Raw genomic sequence first — 20,557 nt, 5'->3', positions numbered from 1 at the left:
TTTTTATACTTTAAGTTCTAGGGTACATGTGCATAACGTGCAGGTTTGTTACATATGTATACTTATGCCATGTTGGTGTGCTGCACCCACCAACTCGTCAGCACCCATCAATTCATCATTTATATCATGTATAACTCCCCAGTGCAATCCCTCCCTCCTCCCCCCTCCCCATGATAGGCCCCAGTGTGTGATGTTCCCCTTCCCGAGTCCAAGTGATCTCATTGTTCAGTTCCCACCTATGAGTGAGAACATGCGGTGTTTGGTTTTCTCTTGTGATAGTTTGCTAAGAATGATGGTTTCCAGCTGCATCCATGTCCCTACAAAGGACGCAAACTCATCCTTTTTTATGGCTGCATAGTATTCCATGGATCTTGCGTTTCACCGCCTCCAGGGAGTTGAGGACGGCCATGGCGCGAAGGCGTGGAGGCGCACGAGCAGCGGCGGGCGCTCAGCTGGACTCGGCTCCCGCGAGAGCTGCACGGCCGCGCCCCGGCCCCCCAAGCCTTTGAGAAGTTTACCTTTACTTAGCATATCTATATAGCAAACCTGCACATGTGTCCCTGAACCTAAAATAAAAATTAAAACGTAAAATAAAATAAATTTAAAAGAGAGATCATATTCTTTTATTTGAGAAATACTAATCCATAATACTATCTTATATATTACCTGCACAATAAAACTATCATATAAATTTTTTTTTAAAAGAGAGACATCATGCTGCAGTTTCTTTGGATTTTGAACATAGTATAACTTCTCTCCCAGTTCCCTGATGCCTCAGAAAGCCACCAGTGTTGAGTGTGGGTAGCAAATCCAAGCTGTGGTTCCAGGTATTCTGTTTCTTGGGCCACGTGACAAACAGATCCAATGTTGCTAGAGGCATCTGCAATGGATAAGGATGTCTCGGTCTTAAATAGAAGAGTCACAGCACAGAGCCCTCAGATTCTGGAACAAGGCCACACACTACTGGAGAGAACTATCTTGTTTGGAAAGTAGCTCCTGGCATACTACTGGACCCCAGTGGAGACAGAACAGCTGACCATGGGGCACCCTGTTACTATGCAATCTGATTTCCATTATGAGTTGGTGTTATCTAACCTACAGAGTCCTACTTTTGGACACATGTAACAGCAATCTGTCATGCAACGGAAGTGATACATTTGGATCTAACTTGTAGCAGGTCCAGAAAGATTAAGTAAATTATATAAACAGATGTTCCAGACTCCCATTTCACCCATCTCTGCTGCACTGCTGACTCCCAATAGATCCACACTCATAGGCTCCTGGGAGCACCCGACATCTGACTGAACTCAGTGTTGATTTAATGGGATTGTTGCTGCATTGCTGCCCCAATCAAAAGTGACCCTGAAGGATGATGGTAAAAAGTGGTTCTTCCAATGGGACAAGCTGGAACCAGTATACGTGATCATATACTGTATGTGGAGGAAGGATGTGGCCTGAGGCCTAGATGTATACTCCTTTATGGCAGGAGTAGATGGGTCAGCCAGCTAGCTAATGGCCTGGAAGCAACAGACTGGAAGATGAGAGTTGAGGAAATCTGGGGAAGCAGAATGCAGATAGACCTGTGGAAGTGGGTACCAAGTGCATGGATAGATCTTTGGGTCACACATTAATGATGACTGAAGACCATATACACATTTGAGGTTCTCAGTCACCATCTAGACAGGGTGGCCCATCCTGTGTGTTTTTCACGCAATCTCTCCCCTCAGATATCTCAGTATTTGTTCAATGTGTCTATGAAGAGAGTGGTCAAGGTAACAAGGACACAGGTTACACAAAAGTCCTAAAACAGGGACTCTGACTTATTTACTGTGATTGCTGAGTACCCAACCTACTAGCAAAAAAGACCATTGCTGAGTCCTTGAAATGGCATCTTTCATCATGTACACCAGCTAGCAAACTGGTGACAAGTCAATGACATTGGAATGCTTCCATGTTACTACAGGCAGCAATGCATCTTTCCTAGAATTGACGCCAGCTCCAGAGGGAGATTTTCTTTAGTGTGAGGCATTGCACACACACACACACACACACACACACACACACACACACACCAGCATGTGGCAAAATGACCAGGATATTGTAACAATTTGTTGCAGAATAAATGAGTGAATAATGAATACTAGAAATAAGAGTGTGAGCCAGAGAGTGAAAGGCTTACATAAATTCGGGAACATGAGTGACGCTTCTCTAGTCTCTTTTTCCTTATTCCTCAACCCAGAACATAGAACAAGCTCTTTACTGAGCCATGATAATCCCTGTTCATATATATCCCCATCTGCAATCTCTCTCTGACAGCTCCTTCCCTCCAGGCTTAAACTACCACATCTCACTTGTTGGTAAAGTACTCTGACAGATACTATTTTATTTTATTTTTACCACAATCTCATGAGATAGGGATGTGGAGAGGGATAGGTTCATCAATATCCATTTTCTCTTCTTCTTCCTGGACACAGGGCTCAATATTATTTCCCAACCTATCTGCCATTCGGTTAGGACTAGATTACCTAGTTCAGACAAATGGAAAGAGATATGTGCCACTTCCAGGCCTGGCACATACAAATATCTCTCATATGGCTCTCCCTTCTGATCCATGGAGACCCTGAAGGCCACATTCTGAAGATAGCAGCTCCAAAAGATGGAAGGAACCCGGGTGCCTGAATGACTGCCTGGAGCAGAGGCCCCTGTGTGACTTGCATTGGACTTATACATAAACTAGAAAGGATTTTATCTTATTCAACCCCTGAGAGTTTGAGATTGTGACAACAGTTAGCCAAACCTGAATAAGCAGGAAGACAGGTGTGAATTTTGTTACAAAGAGTGTACAGAAACTGAAACATCAAAAAATGGAAAAGGTGTAAATAATGAAAAATCACCTGGTTTGTGGCCAAACACACCTAGAAATGGTTTCATGGTTCCATCACTTGCTGGCTGTTTATCTTTAAGCACATCATTTAATATTTCTGAACATCAGTTTTTGTATTTGTTAAATAAAGGGGAAAATATCTGTCTTGCAGTTTTATCATAAGAATGGGTGATAATACTTATAAGGTGCCAGACTGGCACACAGTAGGTGGCATACAGTAGGTTCTCAGTGAACATCTACTCTTACTGTTGTTACATCATAGATTCACATGGTTAATCACATCAGAGCTGGGGTCAGAGTCCCATTTTCTGAAGGCCAACCCAGAACAGCCTCTACTGTACACCCTGTTTTTCCCTAGCACTGCTTTATAATTGAAACTCTTAATTATAAAGGAATCCTCCTTAGCATTCATGTTTGTGAGAACAAGGCTGGAAACTTCTTGTGAACACTCTACCTGCACATCTATGAAAGGCTGGGATTAGGTCCCCAGGGCACAACTGAAGTGGTGTGGCATGAGTCTGGCTATAAGACAATTCTACTGTATTTGGAATAAAGGCAATGAAGAAGCCATAAATAATGACCAAAGCTACAGTATTTCACTCTGCAGTTTTTAGATTCAAACTTTGCCTGTTTCTAAGACTATGTGAACTAGCTGTGAAGAGAAAAATAAAATTAAATAAATAAATAAATAAATGCATTTCAAGAGTAAAATGCATTTCAAGAGTAAGACTGTTTTTGCAGTCTCTTTTCAACATCCTTTACTCCTACATGAGTCTCACTGTGCCCTCTGGTGGTGGCTGTGAATTTAACTGGGTTTGTTTATTCCTAGACTCTAAAAGGAGTGATGGAAATTCTCATGCTGGAGCATTGGAACTTCATCCTTGCAAAAGATTCTGGTAATCACATTTACATACACCAACTGTCCAGGGAAGATAAGGGTGACAGACCTTAGAGTGTCCTGCCTGGAGGTCACTGGAGAATGATGAGAGCCTCAGAAAGGTGTTGGCAGGAATGGAGAGGATGATTTGGAAGTAGGCATGCATTAGAGGAAGGAGGCAAAACAATGAAAGAATAGGCTAGGAAATCTCTCCCAGACCATTGGCCACATCCAGGTTATTGAAGACTACTCTTCTCCAAAAAGGTACAAGAAGTACAAAACTCCATGGGGGCAATTTAAAGACAGCACCATTCATTTCTACCTTGCTGCAATTCCTTGCTCATCTGCCTCCATCCCTGCACCTGCCAGAGATGCTGGCCAACAACTCCCAAGCAAAGGAAATTGTGCAGGTCATGATACCTGAAATCTCACACTCACTGTTAGCATGTCTGAGCTGCTCCCTGTAGAGACTCCCTCCTTGAGAGAAGACTCTTCTGGGCTCCAAAGCAGAGTGCAAGCAGACCGAGGAAAAGGTAACACCTTTTGTTTTGTTTTTTAAGAATTTTGGAAAAACTGGAATAAGCAAAGATAAATGGTTTTCTATGCTGCAGGACATCCTTGAGCCTTAAGTATACTAATACGCTATGAGAGTTAACTATAGAGAATTATAGAACAGCTTTTCCAGAATTGATTTGGGAATCCTACCTACTTACAAGACGCTGTCCAGAACTCACTTGAGAAATACTTTCTAAAACAATGGCAAACTCATACTTTATAAGGTCCTGACTGCCAGAAGCAGGCCCTTGTGATAGAGAGTACTAGTCTAGGTTTCAAGATACCAGAGTTCCCCATTGGATCTTCCACTCTATGAGTGCTTTTGGCTAGTTCTTTTCATTTCTCTGGGTTCCATTTCCTTTCCTGCAAACCGAGGAGTTTTGAGAGATCTGCAGTTTTCTCTAAGACAGAGAAACTCGGGGCTCCGTAGAAGTACTCCATTGGTTCCATGACAGTCATGCAACATCCACAAATTGCAAAAATGGGAACTTCTAATCCATTCATTTATTTTTACCAGTTTTACATAGGATTTACCAAAGATTTCATTTGAATAGAAGAGATTATTTGAACTGGCCATGTGGTTCATGCCTGTAATCCCAAAATGTTGGGAGGTCAAAGCAGGAGAATCACTTGAGGCCAGGAGTTCATGACCAGACTAAGCAACATAGCAAAACCCTGCCTCTCTAAAAAATAAAGAAAATTAGCCAGGCATGGTGCTGTCCATCTGTAGTCCCAGCTATCCCAGCTCTCCCAGCTACTCAGGAGGCTGAGGTGGGAGGATTGCTTGAGACCAGGAACTCAAAGCTGCAGTGAGCCATGATCGCGTCACTGCACTACAGCCTGGGAGACAGACTGAGACCCTGTCTCTACAAACAGTGTGTTTGTGAAAACTGCTTGAACATCTCTAGGATATTTAGTCTCTAAGAGCAATTCCAGGCATATATAGTCATACAAGTGTATGAACTAGGATTCAGATAAAGCAGTCTGGAATTACAATTTTTCCCAGGGTGGGGGGTTGCTGCGGTTGCTGGTTGTGTTGCGTGGCCAGGTCGCAGGACCTCAGGGTAATTTTTGGACCACCCAGGTCACTCAGTTATTGGGCATAACAAAAAAGAGAGTGATGTGACTACACTGGAAACGGTTACTGGGCACATTTCGGCAGCATAAGAGGGGAGAAAGCATCAACTGAGAACTGCTTGTAGAGAGCAGAAAGTCAATCAGGAAGACCCAGTCAGAACTCCTAGGGAGGGAACGCAGCCATTTTGTGTTGGTGATTAGTAGGTACTGCCAAAGAAATAAAGAGACCTGGCTTTGTCAACTCTTATGAGCTAAACTGTGTCCTGCTCAAATTCATATGTTGAATTCTGAACTCCCACTACCTCAGAATGTGACTTATTTGGAGACATGATTTTTACAAAGGGAATCAAGTTAAAAGAAATCATTAGGATGGGCCTTAATCCAATAGGACTGGTGTCTCTATAAAAAGGGGAAATGTGGGCCAGGCACAGTGGCCCAAGCCTGTAATCCCAGCACTTTGGGAGGCCAGGGCAGGCAGATCACTTGAGGACAGGAGTTCAAGGCCAGCCTGGCCAACATGACGAAACCCCATCTCTACCAAAAAATACAAAAATTAGGTAAGTGTGATGGTGCATGCCTCTAATGCCAGCTACACGGGAGGCTGAGGCAGGAGAATCGCTTGAGCCTGGGAGGCGGAGGTTGCAGTGAGCTGAGATCACACCATTGCTCTGCAGCCTGGGCGACAGAGTGAGACTCCATATAAAAAAAAAGATTTTAAAAAAAGTGTGTGTGTGGGAGTATCTGGAAAAAAACGTGCAGAAAGGAAAACGATGTGAAGAGACCCAGAGAAGATGGCCCCTGACAAACGAAAGGGAGAGGCCTGGAACAGAGCCTTCCCTCACACCCTCAGGAGGAACCCAAACCCAGCCGACACAGTGATTTCAGACTTCTAGCTCCAGAGCGGTGAGACAATACATTACTGTGTTGACGCCACCCAGTTTGTGGTGCTTTGTTACAACAGCCCCAGCCACTGCTATCCCAGCCCTGAGAACAGCAAGAAGGGGAACCACTCTAGGTTGCAGAAGGGGAGAAAATCTAACCCAGGGGGCTTGTGGCTGAAGCTGCCTCTCCCTGGGTTACTGCAGCAAGCTTCTTCCTGTCCCATCTGCTGCTCAGCGCTCCTGCCTAGTCCACAGTGTTATCAAACAATCTTCCCCAAGTAGCCCCCTTTCCTGCCACTCGGTTTCCCATGTACCTACGGGAATGCATTGCTACTTTTTTGGATGCTCCATGGGTAGGGCGCAGTGCTGTACCAGGCAGTTGCCATCTCCACAGCTAGCTCTTCGAAAAAAACTGCAAAATGGATACACTTAAGTCTAGGCTGCTCTACTTTCTTCCATACTCTCAATTATTCGTGCTCAGGCCCCACCTGAGATCAATTCAATTACAATCTCTTAGGACAGGCTGGAGGACCAGTGTACTTTAGAAACCACCACTCCCCTCCAAAGAATTCTAAGATGTAGTCAGGATTAGGAAACATTTCTAGATACTCCTGCTCCTCAAGTCAGCCCTCTCTAGCTTTGAACCACGCTTCAAAAATATTTCTTCTTCATCAGCATCCAAACTCTCATTCCCTCAGTGAAGTTACATTCAGCTACAAGGAAGGCAATTTGATTAATATATGCTGATCCCTCAAAGATGTATTGTCCCTGCCGGGCATGGCGGCTCACGCCTCTAACCCCAGCACTTTGGGAGGCCGAGGTGGGCAGATCACTTGAGGTCAGGAGTTTGACACCAGCCCAACCAACATGATGAAAGCCTGTCTCTACCAAAAAAGTATAAAAATTAGCTGGCCGTGGTGGTGGGCACCTGTAATCCCAGCTACATGGGAGGCTGAGGCAGAAGAATTTCCTGAACCCAGGAGGCAGAGGTTGCAGTGAGCTGAGATGGCACTACTGAACTCCAGCCTGGGAGACAGAGTGAAATCCTGTTTTAAAAAAGAGAAAGGAAGGAAGGAAGGAAGGAAGGAAGGAAGGAAGAAAGGAGGGAAGGAGGGAAGGAGGGAAGGAGGGAAGGAGGGAAGGGGAAGGAAGGAAGGAAGGAAGGAAGGAAGGAAGGAAGGAAGGAAGGAAGGAAGGAAGGAAGAAAGAGGAAGGAAGGAAGAAAGAGGAAGGAAGGAAGGAAGGAAGGAAGGAAGGAAGGAAGGAAGGAAGGAAGGAGATGTATTGTTGTAGTCAATATTCCTGGGGAAGAGTTGCCACTATGAAAAGATAATACTTAGGCAAATCAACCCTAAATTGGAAGTATCAGAATGTATTTTGACCCAGAAACCCCAGACCTACTATGTTAAATACTCCTTCTTTCCTGCTGTGTCTCATTTATATGCTGGACCAGATAGAGAACAGGATTGTGTAACACCATTTTCATTCCATTTCAGCAACAAAAAATATCAAGCACTTCCTACAGCTCTGACACTAATTACAAAAGACACAGCCATGTACAGAGATGTCGTCTCTACCTCCAAAGAAAACACAATCTAGAAAATAGGTATCATGGGTCTAAAAGTAAACCAAAACTGAAATGAACCAATCTTTAAAAATAAAGCAACATAAGAGCCTTATCTACCAAAATCTATGGACTTCAGCCAAAACAGAATTTAGAGATAAATTCATAGCCTTAAAATCGATATATTAGGGCCTTAGAAAGAAAATCAACTAAGAATCCAACTCAAGGGCAATGTGGTCATCTTGGCAGTAGGTTTCCCAATCTCCTTATAACCTCTCCTGACAACCAAGTAGAGCAGATAGGATGCACCCCTCCAAACCCGTCCCCTCACCTCAGCCAACAACAACAAAAATTCCACCTCTAACCTTTAATCTCTTCAACCAAATTAGGTGACAGGAGACCTATCAAACTTGACGACATGAACAAACACAACAAACCAGGAACAACAGGACTTGGTCACAAAAATAAAAAAGTCACCCACAAATTCTCACCCCCAAAAGATGAAGACAATACCCTGAGCAGAGCTGAGCGCATCCTGAGCAGGGAAGAGGCGTCCCAGGGGCTCACAGTGAAGATAACTGGGCCTGGCTTTGGGTGGAGCAGAGAGGGTGGAACAGTTTAAATTCCTGAGAGTCTCAGAAATATCCGGCAAACGATTCATTCCAGAAGGAAAGAGCCGCAGTCTGAGGGAAAATTACTGGAAACAGAAACCACATTGAGCTGGGCTCAATTTGAGTAAGTGAAAGAGAAAGCGTAGATCACAGGGGAGGAAGTCCTGGGGACGAAGGTCTCTGTAAATACACAGCATCAATATTCACCATGTGAAACAGCATAGCGCGGAAGGCCAAACCTAGGGTGCCCAAGGGCCGGGGCTGGGGCTGGAGGCAGGAAATCTTGAACCTGGCTCATGTCAAAGAGACAAAGAAATGGCTACAGAGACAGGCCTAATTTTGAGTCATTCATGGTATCAGCAGAGGAGGTGGCCTCAAGCCATGAGCTAGGGATGCTGCTCTGGCCCATCCCTCCCCAAACTCCCCTTCCCCAGAGAATCTTCTCAGTTCCAGATATAACTCTCCTTGCCCCACTGTGTAGCTGCAAACCAGTTTCCCCTGGTAACTGGAATTAATCACTCCTGTCAGTAGAAAAAAATGAAAGCTAAAACCCTTGTTCTTCTAATTGATACAATACTATACAGAGCCCAAAATAGCTGGATGGCATTCTCATCTTCCAATCAATGATCCTACCAATGTGCCCCCTGATGTAAGTGTTCTCCCCTTCAGACCTAAGACTTCCAAACCAACAAAGCTCCAAGTTGCCAGGATGGGAAGCAAAAATTCTGTAAGTGGGTGTAAGGTAGACAGGAACCACATCTACTTCTACCCTTTGATTTCCAGACTAGTGAATTCTTGCCATGGAGAAGGCAATGCCATATAATGATTTCTGATTTAAAGGACATACTGCACCTTGTGACACAGAACCCCATGCCTTCAGGACACTGCCTTCCAACTGGTGCTGCAACTGAGTCATTAAGAAGCTATTCCACCTTTCTTTTTTTTGAGACGGAGTCTCACTCTGTTGCCCAGGCTGGAGTGCAATGGCGCAATCTCAGCTCACTGCATGCTCCGCCTCCCGGGTTCACACGATTCTCCTGCCTCAGCCTCCCGAGTAGCTGGGACTACAGGCCCCCACCACCATGCCCGGCGAGGTTTTTGTATTTTTTAGTAGAGACGGGTTTCACCGTGTTAGCCAGGATGGTCTCGATCTCCTGACCTCGTGATCTGCCCGTCTCGGCCTCCCAAAGTGCTGGGATTACAGGCTTGAGCCACCGCGCCCAGCCATCCACCTTTCAATAAGGCCATTTATTTCCACGTGATAGGGTATATGGAAGTACCAATGAATCCCAAGAGCATTAACCCACTGCTGTACTTCCTTGACTGAGAAATACATTCCTTGATCAGAATGCCCTTGAGAATGCTCTGAACATGGATGGGGCATTCTTCTGTGAGCCCGCGGGTGGTGAGGGGAGGCACAAGAATCACAGGCAGGGAAACCAGATCCTTGTCCAGAATGTGTGTCTATCCCAGCGAGAACAATTGCTGCCTGATTCCCGGAGAGCAGAGGTCCAATACCATCAACCTGCCACTGGGTGGCTGACTGGTCCCCTCAAGGAATGGTATCATATTAGGGGTTGGTGCTTATCTCTGCAGTTGGCAAGTTAAGTGCTCACTTAGCTATAGCCATGTCAGCCTTGGTAAGGGGACATCCACATTGTTGGGCTTATGCACAGCTCCATCTCCACTGCCATGACCAGTTTATCCATGAGTCCATTGAGCAAGCCCTGGAGTGGCTGGGAAAATATTTTGACTGACATGGATTGAGTATATCATTTGGTCCTCTTGACTATTGAAAGCCTCCTCTGATCCACAAAGGATGTCTTTTGATGAGCAATCCCATGGGACACAAAAATCTTCACAGTCTGCCCATGCTGAGAGGTCCATCCACATAACTTTCCCAGACTTCCTTGTCCCTAATCCTCCAGTACTGTTCTTTCTAAGTACCTGACCACCTGATCAAACCATTTGCAATTACTCTTGAATCAGTATAAATCATGTTGTGATGTGAATGTCTGTGTTTCCTCAAATTTGTATGTTGAAGACCTAACCTTCAGTGTGGCTGCATTTGGAGATGGGGCCTCTAAGGAAGTAATTAAGGTTAAATGAAGTCAAAAGGGTGGGGCCCTGATCTGATAGGATTAGTGTCCTTGTAAGAGGAGACACTAGAGACGTTTTCTGTCTCTCTCTCTTCTCTCTCTCTCTCTCCACACACACACACACACACACACACACACACACACACACACACACACACACACAGATAGAGAGAGAGAGAGAGAGAGAGAGAAAGGAAAGTCCATGTGAGGACATAGTGAGAAGGTGGCCATCTGTAAGGCAGGAAGAGGCCCCTCACCAGAAACTGAATTAGCTGGAACTTGAAATTTCAGCCTCTACAACTGTGAGAAAATTAATTTCTGTTGCTTAAGCCACTTAATCTATGGTATTTCATTATGACATCCCAAGATGACTAAGACACAGGTTTTTGTATTGAGAAGCAGGGAGTTGCCATAACAAATGCTAAAATTGTGGAAGTGTCTTTGGAACTGGATAATGCATAGAGGTTGGAGGAGTTTTGAGGTGCATGCTAGGAAAAGCCTACATTGCCTTAAAAGGACTATTGGTAGAAATATGGCTGCTAAAGGTAATACTGGTTTCAGCTGAAAATGGAAAACAGTTTATTGGAAACTAGTGGAAAGATGATTCTTGTTACAAAGTGGCAAAGAGCCTGGCTGAATTGTGTTCTAGTGTTTTGTTGAAGGTAGAACTTACAAGCAATGAAACTGGATGTTTAGCTGAGGGCGTTGCTAAGCAAAATGTTGAAGGAGTCGTTTGGTTTCTCTTTATTGCTTATAGTAAAATGAGAGAGAAGAGAGAAATTGGAAAAAATTGTTAATCAAAAAGGACCCAGAGCTTGGGCCGGGCGCGGTGGCTCATGCCTATAATCCCAGCATTTTGGGAGGCAGAGGCGGGCAGATCATGAGGTCAGGAGATCGAGACCATCCTGGTTAACACGGTGAAACCCTGTCTGTACTAAAAATAAAAATAAAAAATAAAAATAAATAAAAAAAATTAGCCGGGCATGGCGGCGGGCGCCTGTAGTCCCAGCTACTTGGGAGGCTGAGGCAGGAGAATGGCATGAACCCGGGAGGCGGAGCTTGCAGTGAGCAAAGATTGCTCCACTGCACTCCAGCCTGGGTGACAGACTGAGACTCTGTCTCGAAAGGAAAAAAAAAAAAAAAAAAAAAGGACCCAGAGCTTGAAGATTTGGAACATTCTCAGTCTATCCATATTGGAAAAACAAAAAATGAAGAAGCATGTTCTAAAGAGAACACTAAGGTTGTGGCTGGCCAAACATTTGATAAAGAGATCATGGGTGCAACCCGTGGATTTCGCTAGCCAGCTCATAAGAGCCAGGGATAGAAGTTAGGCACTGCCAGTTTGAACTAAAGGGGACAGAGAAAGTGAGACAGGTTGAAAAAAGGCTGTCGGATATTGCGATTCTACAGAGCTGGATGGTAGAACTACTCAGTTGAGAAATAATGCTTTGTCCTTCAAGAAAAGGCAAGAATGAACTTGAAGGCAATTCAGAGATCGTCAGGGCTCCTACCACAGAACCAAGGGGGTAAGGTTGGTTTCTTCTCAGTTTCAGTAGACCAGATGGCCACCACAGAGAGCTGTGCAGGTGAGGCTGCCACAGAGAGTGGTGGGGCGATGCTGCCACTCCAGTGGGCTGGGATCGGGGGTGGACAAAGAAAGCACTGAACAAAAGAGGATTATGCTCAACCCCTAAGATCTAATGGAATTTACCTTGCTAGGTATCGAACTTGCTTGGGACCTGTCACCCCTTTCTTTCTTCTGATTTCTGCCTTCTTGAATGGGAATGTTCATCCTATGCCCTTTCCACCATTATATTTTGGAAACACATAACTGGTCTGGTTTCACAGGTTCATAGCTGGTGAGAAGTTCTGCTTACAATGAATTGCACCTCGATTTTCATCCATACCTGATTTTGATGATATTTAGTTGAGATTTTGGTCTTTAGAACTAGAGTTGATGCTGGAATAAATTAAGACTTTTGGGACTGTTGGAATGGAATGAATGCATCTGCATGTAAGAAGGGCATGAACTTTGTGGGAGGCAGAAGTGGAATGAAATGAGCTGAATATCCTATCCCTCCAAAATTAACATATTGAAATTCTACCCCAAATGTGATCATATTTGGAGATGGGGTCTTTAGGAGATCATTAGCGTTAGATGGGGTCCTAAGGATGGGGCTCTCAGGAGACATCAGAGAGCTTGCTCTCTCTCTTTCTCTCCCTGCGCAAGCACAAGGAAGCGGTCACGTGAGCACCCAGAGAAACAGTAGCTGCCTGCAAGACTAGAGAACAGTCCGCAGAATGAAACCTCCCTGGCTGGCGCCTTGAGCTTGGACTTCCTGGCCTCTAGAACTGTGAGAAAATACATTTCTGTGGTTTAAGCCACCAAATCTGTGGTATTTTGTTATGCAGCCCAAACAGACAAATACAGATATGTACTCTATGATATATTTATAGAAAGGTTTAAAACATGCAATTCTTCCATATGTTGTTTAGAAACACACACATATGTAGTAATAACGTAAATGCATCCATAGGAAGTATAAACACCACATTTAGGAGAGTGGTTCTCTTTGCAGGGTAAGGGAAGGGGAAATGCAATTGGAGAAGGGCCAGGAAGCCTCAACTATATTTGCTATTTTATTTCCTAAGGTGAATGCTATGTTGTTTTCTAAATCTTTTTGTATGTTTTTTATGTCACAAGAATATTTTTAAAAGAAAAGATTAGGTACTCATGACATCATCAAGGCACTGGATCAAGTCTTACCAAGGTATATAAGCCAACATACCCTATAATTGTTTCAGCCAGTAGGAGTATGATTTGTTTGTTGCTGCAGTCAGAGGCTCATTAGAGATCTGGTCTCCTCCATGAGGCCTCACCTAACTACTGCAGATCTGGAATAGCCTTGTCTCTCACATGCTATAAACTATGATGGCTTTCACTTGGTTCAACATTGTGTGTATTTATTCCCTAAGTATTTCATGTGCATTTATCCACCACAAAATAATAACAATAACAACAATATATACCATTTATTGGGTGCTTTCTGTGTGTCAATAACACAGTGCTTAACTTTGTCACATCCAAGTACTAACCAGGCCTGACCTTGTTTAGCTTCTGAGATCGGACAAGTTCGGGTGCATTCAAGGGGGTATGGGGGTAGACTCAGCACTTCACTTTCTACATCCATCATTTTAAACCATTCTCACTATTACTAACTCTGTTTTTGCACACAAGGAAACTGTAGCTCAGAGATGCTAAATTATTCATCCAAGGTCACACAGCAAAAAAACAATGCTAAGCCCAATTGTTTTCTGTCAGCTCCTCAAAGCAGGAACCTGTCTGCTTTCCTACGTTCCCCACCACAACCTGAGGCTAGGTCCACCAGTGTGAGCTGATAAAGCAACAGACTCTCTGCTCCCTGAGGTTGTTCAGAACAGAGCCTTGGTGACAAGGACCAGCTGCAGGGTGGATGAGCAGGGCTTCCCATTGGTGAAGGCTGCACTGACATGGCTCCGGAGAGCCTATTGGCCTCATTGTGCACTCATGGGCCACAGCGGTACCGTCCTCTGGGTCTCCATCTGACCCCAGCCACAGGCACTCAGACTCGCTGGAGCACTTGCTACCAGCTCCCACTAGGTGTCTCCATTACTTTATTTTTTGGGTGCTCAAAGGCGAACCAAGGCCACTTACTTAAAACCATTCAAATCCGGATAAACGGGCTGCCTGGAACTCTGCAGTGGCCTCAGAGAAACCAGACTCCTGTAGCCAGAACCTGTGGGCTTGAGAAGAAGATAAAGTAACTTACATTTATTGAAGGCCTTTTGCACATCAGCCAGTTTACATACCTTAATATTAACAATAGTCAACACTAAGTAATGCTTTGTATGCACAAGACACTGTCATGTGCTTTTTGCAAATATTAATGCACTCATACCTCATAACAACCCATAAGGACAGAGGTATGAAGGGTTAAGTAACTTGCTTAAGGTCACACAGCTAGTACACAGCATGGTCATTTGGATCATTGAGGCCTCATAACTACCCTGCAAAAGACATGTTGTTATCCCTATTTTGCGTATGTGGAAAACAGGCTCAGAAAAAGTAAGAGGCACAATGTTATACAGCTAGACAGTGGCTGAAGCAGAATTCAAACTTAGATCTATTTGACTCAGGCCAAAATATGAGTTAGCTCCATTCCCTGGGAAGGAATGAAGACCAGATTATAGGGAGGGTCTTGTGTCCTTGGCCTCACATGTGTCACACACACAGCCCTGCAGACTCCACAAAGGACTGTGCAGACCCACTTCTCTGTAGACAGGGCTGAGATGTTCTGAACTCTATCAGGAATTGCTTTGAAAGTAAGGGAGGGGCGACAAAATGTCATCTGTGCATGTAAAACCCCTCTATGGATATGTAGAGAGAAGCAACTCCCCACTCCAATTCAGGAGGATGAAGGAGAATTGCCTTAGAGGGAGTAGGTTTTGGTTGAAGCTAGCAGAGGTTGCCATAGATGGGATCTGAGGGTATCTGTGGAAGGCCTCAAAATTGCTCCCTTTAGACTGGTTAGCTTCACTGCTGAATTCTATGACTTTTAAAGAACTAATACTATTTTTTTCTCCAACTATTCCACAAATTTGAAAGGGAAGGAATTCCTCCAAATTCATTCTACAAGACCAGCATTACCCTGATGCCAAAAGCAGACCAGGACACAACCAAAAAAGAAAACTATAGGCCAATATTCCTGATAAACATAGTTGCAAAATTTCTCAGCAAAATACTGGCAAACTGAATCTAACAGCATATCAAAAAGATTATATACCATGATCAAGTTGCAAGGATATTTCAACATATGAAGATACTAAATGTGATAAATCACATCATCAGAAGGAAGGACAAAACCATATGATCATTTTAATAGATGGAGAAAAAGTGCTTGATAAAATACAACATCATTTCATGATAAAAACTCTCAACAAACTAGGTATAAAATGAACATACCTCAAAACCATAAAGGTTATATATGACAAACCCACAGCTAACATATTAGTACTAATATTATACCGAATGGGGAAATGTTGAAAGCCTTTCCTCTAAGATCTGGAACAAGACAAGGATGCCCACTTTCACCACTGTTATTCAACATAGTACTTCAAGTCCTAGCCAGAGCAATTAAGCAAGAGAAAGAAATAAAAGGAATCCAAATTGGAAAGAAGAAATTCAAACTGTCCCCGTTTACAGACAGTATGATTTAGAAAAACCTAAAAACTCCACCAAAAAATTGTTAGAGCTAACAAACAAATTCAATAAAGTTGCAGGATACAAACTCATCATACAAAAAACATCAGCATTTCTATTTGCTAATAATGAACAATCTGAAAAAGAAAACAAGAAAGCAATCCCATTTACAATAGCTAGGAAAAAAATAAACCCAGAAGTAAATTTAACCAGAGGTGAAAAATCTCTACAATTAAAACTATAAGATACTGATGAAAGAAAATTGAAGAGGACACAGAAAATGAAAAGATATTACATGTTCATAGATTAGAAGGATATTGTTAAAATGTCCATACTGCCAAAAGTGATATACAGATTCAATGCAATCCCTATCAAAATACCAGTAACATTCTTCCCAGAAACAGAAAGAACAACCCTAAAATTTATGTGGAATGACTGAAGACCCTGAATAGTCAAAGCAATCCTGAGCCAAAAGAACAAAGCTGGAGATATCACACTACCTGACTTAAAAATATACTACAGAGCTATAGTAGCCAAAACAGCATGGTGCTGGCTTAAATACAGACACATAGACCAATGGAAAAGAATAAATTAAGAACCCAGAAATAGCTCTTTGGCCCTGAGGTCCTACAAGAGGCCGGAGGAGTACAGGAACTCAGGGAGGCTGTGCAGTCCCAGGCCTATATTGATCACCACATCCTGCTTGGAGCCACGCTTGGAGCCATGCACCAGCTAGATGTTGGCACGGTTGCCCGACTCATAGAAGTGTTCTTGAATCCAGAAGATACTACCACCTAGAGACTTGTGGGCATACCACTCAAGCGCCAACGTGCTGGGCAGCGGTGCAGCCAGGCAGATACCTTTCAGAATTTGCCCACTCATCTAGTATAACTAGTTCTGATGGCTGGGAATAAAGGAAGAGGAGGATGTGCTGCTTATACCTTTAATATTGAGGCTGTTGGATTTAGCAAAGGTGAAAAGTTACCTTATGTAGTGTTGAAACCACCCCCACTATTTCCTGATGCAGATTATAAATCGGTGGCACTGAAAACAGAAGATGAAGAGTATATACTGGCTTTGAAACAGGAGTTGAGAGAAACAATGAAAATAATGCCTTATTTTATTGAAACACCTGAAGAAGGACAAGATATTGAAAGGTATAGTAAAAGATACATGAAGGTATACAAGGAAGAATGGATACCAGATTGGAGAAGACTTCCAAGAGAGATGATGTCAAGAAATAAATGTAAAAACACAAGCCCAAAACCCAAAAAGGCAAAAGACGCAGGCAAAGGCACTTCACTCACTAATACTTCAGATGTGCTGAAAAAAATTGAGGATTGGAAAAGAAAGGTGATGGTGAAAAATCAGATGAGGAAAATGAAGAGAAAGAAGGAAGCAAAGAGAAAAGTAAAGGTGATGACGATGATGACGATGATGCTGCAGATGAGGAGGAATATGACAAAGACGAGCAAGAAGAGGAAAATGACTACATTAATTCATACTTTGAAGATGGAGATGATTTTGGCACAGACAGTGATGACAACATGGATGAAGCAACCTATTAAGCATGAAATTTTTCAAAAAATATTTTTGTGATGCAGCTTCTAAACATTTGGACAGATTTGTTTTCCATTGTTTTCCAATAAGGAATAAGCATTTTGTTTCTGTTTTTTTTTTTTTTTTGACAAATATTTGTTACCAAAATATGCAAAACCACTTTGAGTTTACATACTAGTTACCTTACATATTAGTCCCTGACATATTCCAAACACCTCTGCCATCTCTCTTATGTACTCTTGTGGATTTTTTTGTATTATTTGAATATGAATGTGTATAAAGAATTTTTGCTCTCTTAATCTATGTATACATACTTGAAGAAATCATTCTTGCTTAAGTGCTGATCTTTTGTAAAACTATTGCTAGTCATAATGGATTTCTATAACCTGAAAGTTGATATAATACAGCACATGGGGTACATTTAAAACAAAGAAACTTGGAAATAATTTTATTTTTTACTTTTACATGGTATGTTCTAGACTACTGCATTGTGACTACATAAACCAACCTGAGCTCTTACAAGTACAGAATTGTGAAATAGAGATTTTGTGATGGGGAAAAATACCAAACTGAGCACTATAAATTTCACAGCTCACATCTTAGCCAGTATAAATAAATTTTCACATGGGGTGAATATTATAAATACTTGAATCTGAGACTAACTTAATACTGTATGACATATAAATTATCCCACTGTAATAACTTTGACATCTTCAAATAGTTGGGTTTACGAAAAATTTGACTAAGACATTTTAATTTTAAACTTTATGTAAGTGTGAAATAAGTTCTGGTCATATGAATATCACTGTAGAATGCATGTGTGTGAACTCTGTGAACTGTGGTGGCCTTTTATGTTTCAGAGTACTCAAGCTATACAATTGATTTATATAAAAATACAAAATGAACTTGGGTCATTTTGAAATTAAGATTAATTTTTTTTGTTGTTTAAAGCTAGCTCCCCTAACTTTATATATTTTGGGGAAAAAAATACCTAAAACCTCAGCCTACAAAGACTTTCACAAATGCCAAAAATTTTCAAGGAAATTCATATTATGTATTTACAAAATGATGTCTCAATGTTATCTACCAAAAGAAATAATTTTTCCACTTTGGGAAGATATCATTATCCTCTAATGTGAAAATCAGATCCCTGGATTCTATTTCTACCTGTACTATTAAACTCAACCTTGAGCCTGAAAAAAATTTTAAAAAAAAGAACCCAGAAATAAATTAATGTGTTTACAGCCAACAGATTTTTGATAATGACATCAAGAACATACATTGGGGAAAAGACAGTCTCTACAATAAATATTGCTAAGAAAGTTAGATACTTGTATGCAGAAGAATGAAACTAGACCCCTATCTCTCACCACATACAAACACCAACTGAAAATGGTGTTAAAGACTTGAATCTGAAGACCTGAAACTACAAAACTACTAGAAAGAAACATGGGGAAATGCTTCCTGACATTAGTCTGGGCAAAGATTTTTTAAAATAAGATCTCAAAACACAACAACAAAAGCAAAAATAGAAAAATGAGATTCTATCAAACTGAAAAGCTTCTGCACAGCAAAGGAAACAATCAATAGAGTAAAGTGACAACCTGTAGAAGGGTAGAAAATATTCGAAATTGTGCATCCAACAAGAGATTAATAAGCAGCACATATGGAACTCAAACAACTCAACAGCAAAAAAGCAAATAATCAGATTTTAAAATGAGCACATGAGCTGGTGGTTGTGTGCCTGCAGTCCCAGCTACTTGGGAGGCTGAGGCAGATAGTTCTTTGGGCCCAGGAGTTCAAGTCCAGCCTGGGCAACAAAGCAAGACTCCCATATTCAAAAAAAAATAAAAGGGCAAATGATCTAACAGACATTTCTCAAAAGAAGAAAAACAAATGGCCAACAGGTATATGAAAAATGCTCAACATTGCTAATCTTTAGGAAAATGCAAATCAAAACCACAACGAGATATCCTGATCAAAAAGACACACACACACAAAAAAATGTTGGCAATCATGCAGAGAAAGGGAAACTCTTATACATTGCTGGTAGGAATGTACATTAATATGGCCATTATGGAATACAGTGTGGAGGTTCCTCAAAAAACTACAAACAGAAATACCGCATGATCCAGTAATCCCCCCACAAAAGAAAGAAAACCAGTATTCACAAATGGAATACTTTTGGCAAGAAGAAGAATGAAATCCTGTCATTTGTAACAGCATGGATAAGCCTGGAAAACATTATATTAAGTGAAATAAGCCAAACACAGAGAGACTAATATTGCGTGTCCTCACTCATATGAATAAGCTAAAAGAGCTGATCTTATGGAAGCACAGAGTAGAGTAGTAGTTACTAGAGGCTGGGAAGGGCAGAGGGAGAGGTCTGCTAATGGATACAAGATTGCAACTAGATATGAGGAATACGTGTTAGTGTTCTGTAACAGCAGTCCCCAACCTTTTTGGTGCCAGAGACCAGTTACATGGAAGACAATTTTTTCACAGACAGAAAGTGGGGGTTGCGGGGGATGGTTTCAGGATGGTTCAAGTGCATTACATTTATTGTGCACTTTATTTCTACTATTATTACATTGTAATATATAATGAAATAATTATACAACTCACCACAATGTAGAATCAGTGGGACCCTGAGCTTGTTTTCCTGCAACTAGATAGTCCCATCTAGGGGTGATGGGAGACAGTAACAGATCATTAGGCATTGGATTCTCATAGGGAGTGCATAACCTAGATACCTCACATGCACAGTTCACAATAGGGTTTACACTCCTATGAGAATCTAATGCCACCGCTGATCTGGCAAGAGGTGGAGCTCAGGTGGTAATATGAGTGATGGGGAGTGGCTGCAAATACAAATGAAGCTTTGCTGGCTTGCCCTGCCACTCACCTCCTGCTGCGTGTAGTCACAGACTGCTACCAGTTCATGGCCCACAGGTTGAGGACCCCTGTTTTATAACACAGAAGGGTGACATCCTTAAGAATAATTTATTGTACATTTCTTTTTCTTTCTTTCTTTTTTTTTTTTTTGAGACAGAGTCTCACTCTGTCGCCCAGGCTGGAGTGCAATGGCGCGATCTCGGCTCACTGCAAACTCCGCCTCCCGGGTTTATGCCATTCTCCTGCCTCAGCCTCCTGAGTAGCTGGGACTACAGGCGCCCGCCACCTTGCCCGGCTAGTTTTTTGTATTTTTTA

General features: G+C 42.3%; 2 pseudogenes across 1 annotated transcript in view; one reads left to right on the top strand and one right to left on the bottom strand.

Annotated features, from left to right (window-relative positions):
* The window catches only part of LOC108522192 (tropomyosin alpha-4 chain pseudogene), a 1,779-nt pseudogene extending 1,370 nt beyond the window's left edge, over nt 1-409 (bottom strand). Inside the window, exon 1 of the transcript XR_001883400.1 lies at nt 376-409. The product of XR_001883400.1 is annotated as a tropomyosin alpha-4 chain pseudogene (transcript). The remainder of the gene's footprint in view (nt 1-375) is intronic.
* A 16,278-nt stretch (nt 410-16,687) lies between these two features.
* On the top strand, nt 16,688-17,355 carry LOC108522202 (DNA-directed RNA polymerase III subunit RPC7 pseudogene; annotated as a pseudogene).
* The last annotated feature ends 3,202 nt before the right edge of the window (nt 17,356-20,557 follow it).

Source organism: Rhinopithecus bieti, unplaced genomic scaffold, assembly GCF_001698545.2.
Source record: "Rhinopithecus bieti isolate Rb0 unplaced genomic scaffold, ASM169854v2 scaffold_57691, whole genome shotgun sequence".
In the NCBI taxonomy this organism is placed as follows: Eukaryota; Metazoa; Chordata; class Mammalia; order Primates; family Cercopithecidae; genus Rhinopithecus; species Rhinopithecus bieti.
This window is presented reverse-complemented; position numbering and strand designations above follow the sequence as displayed.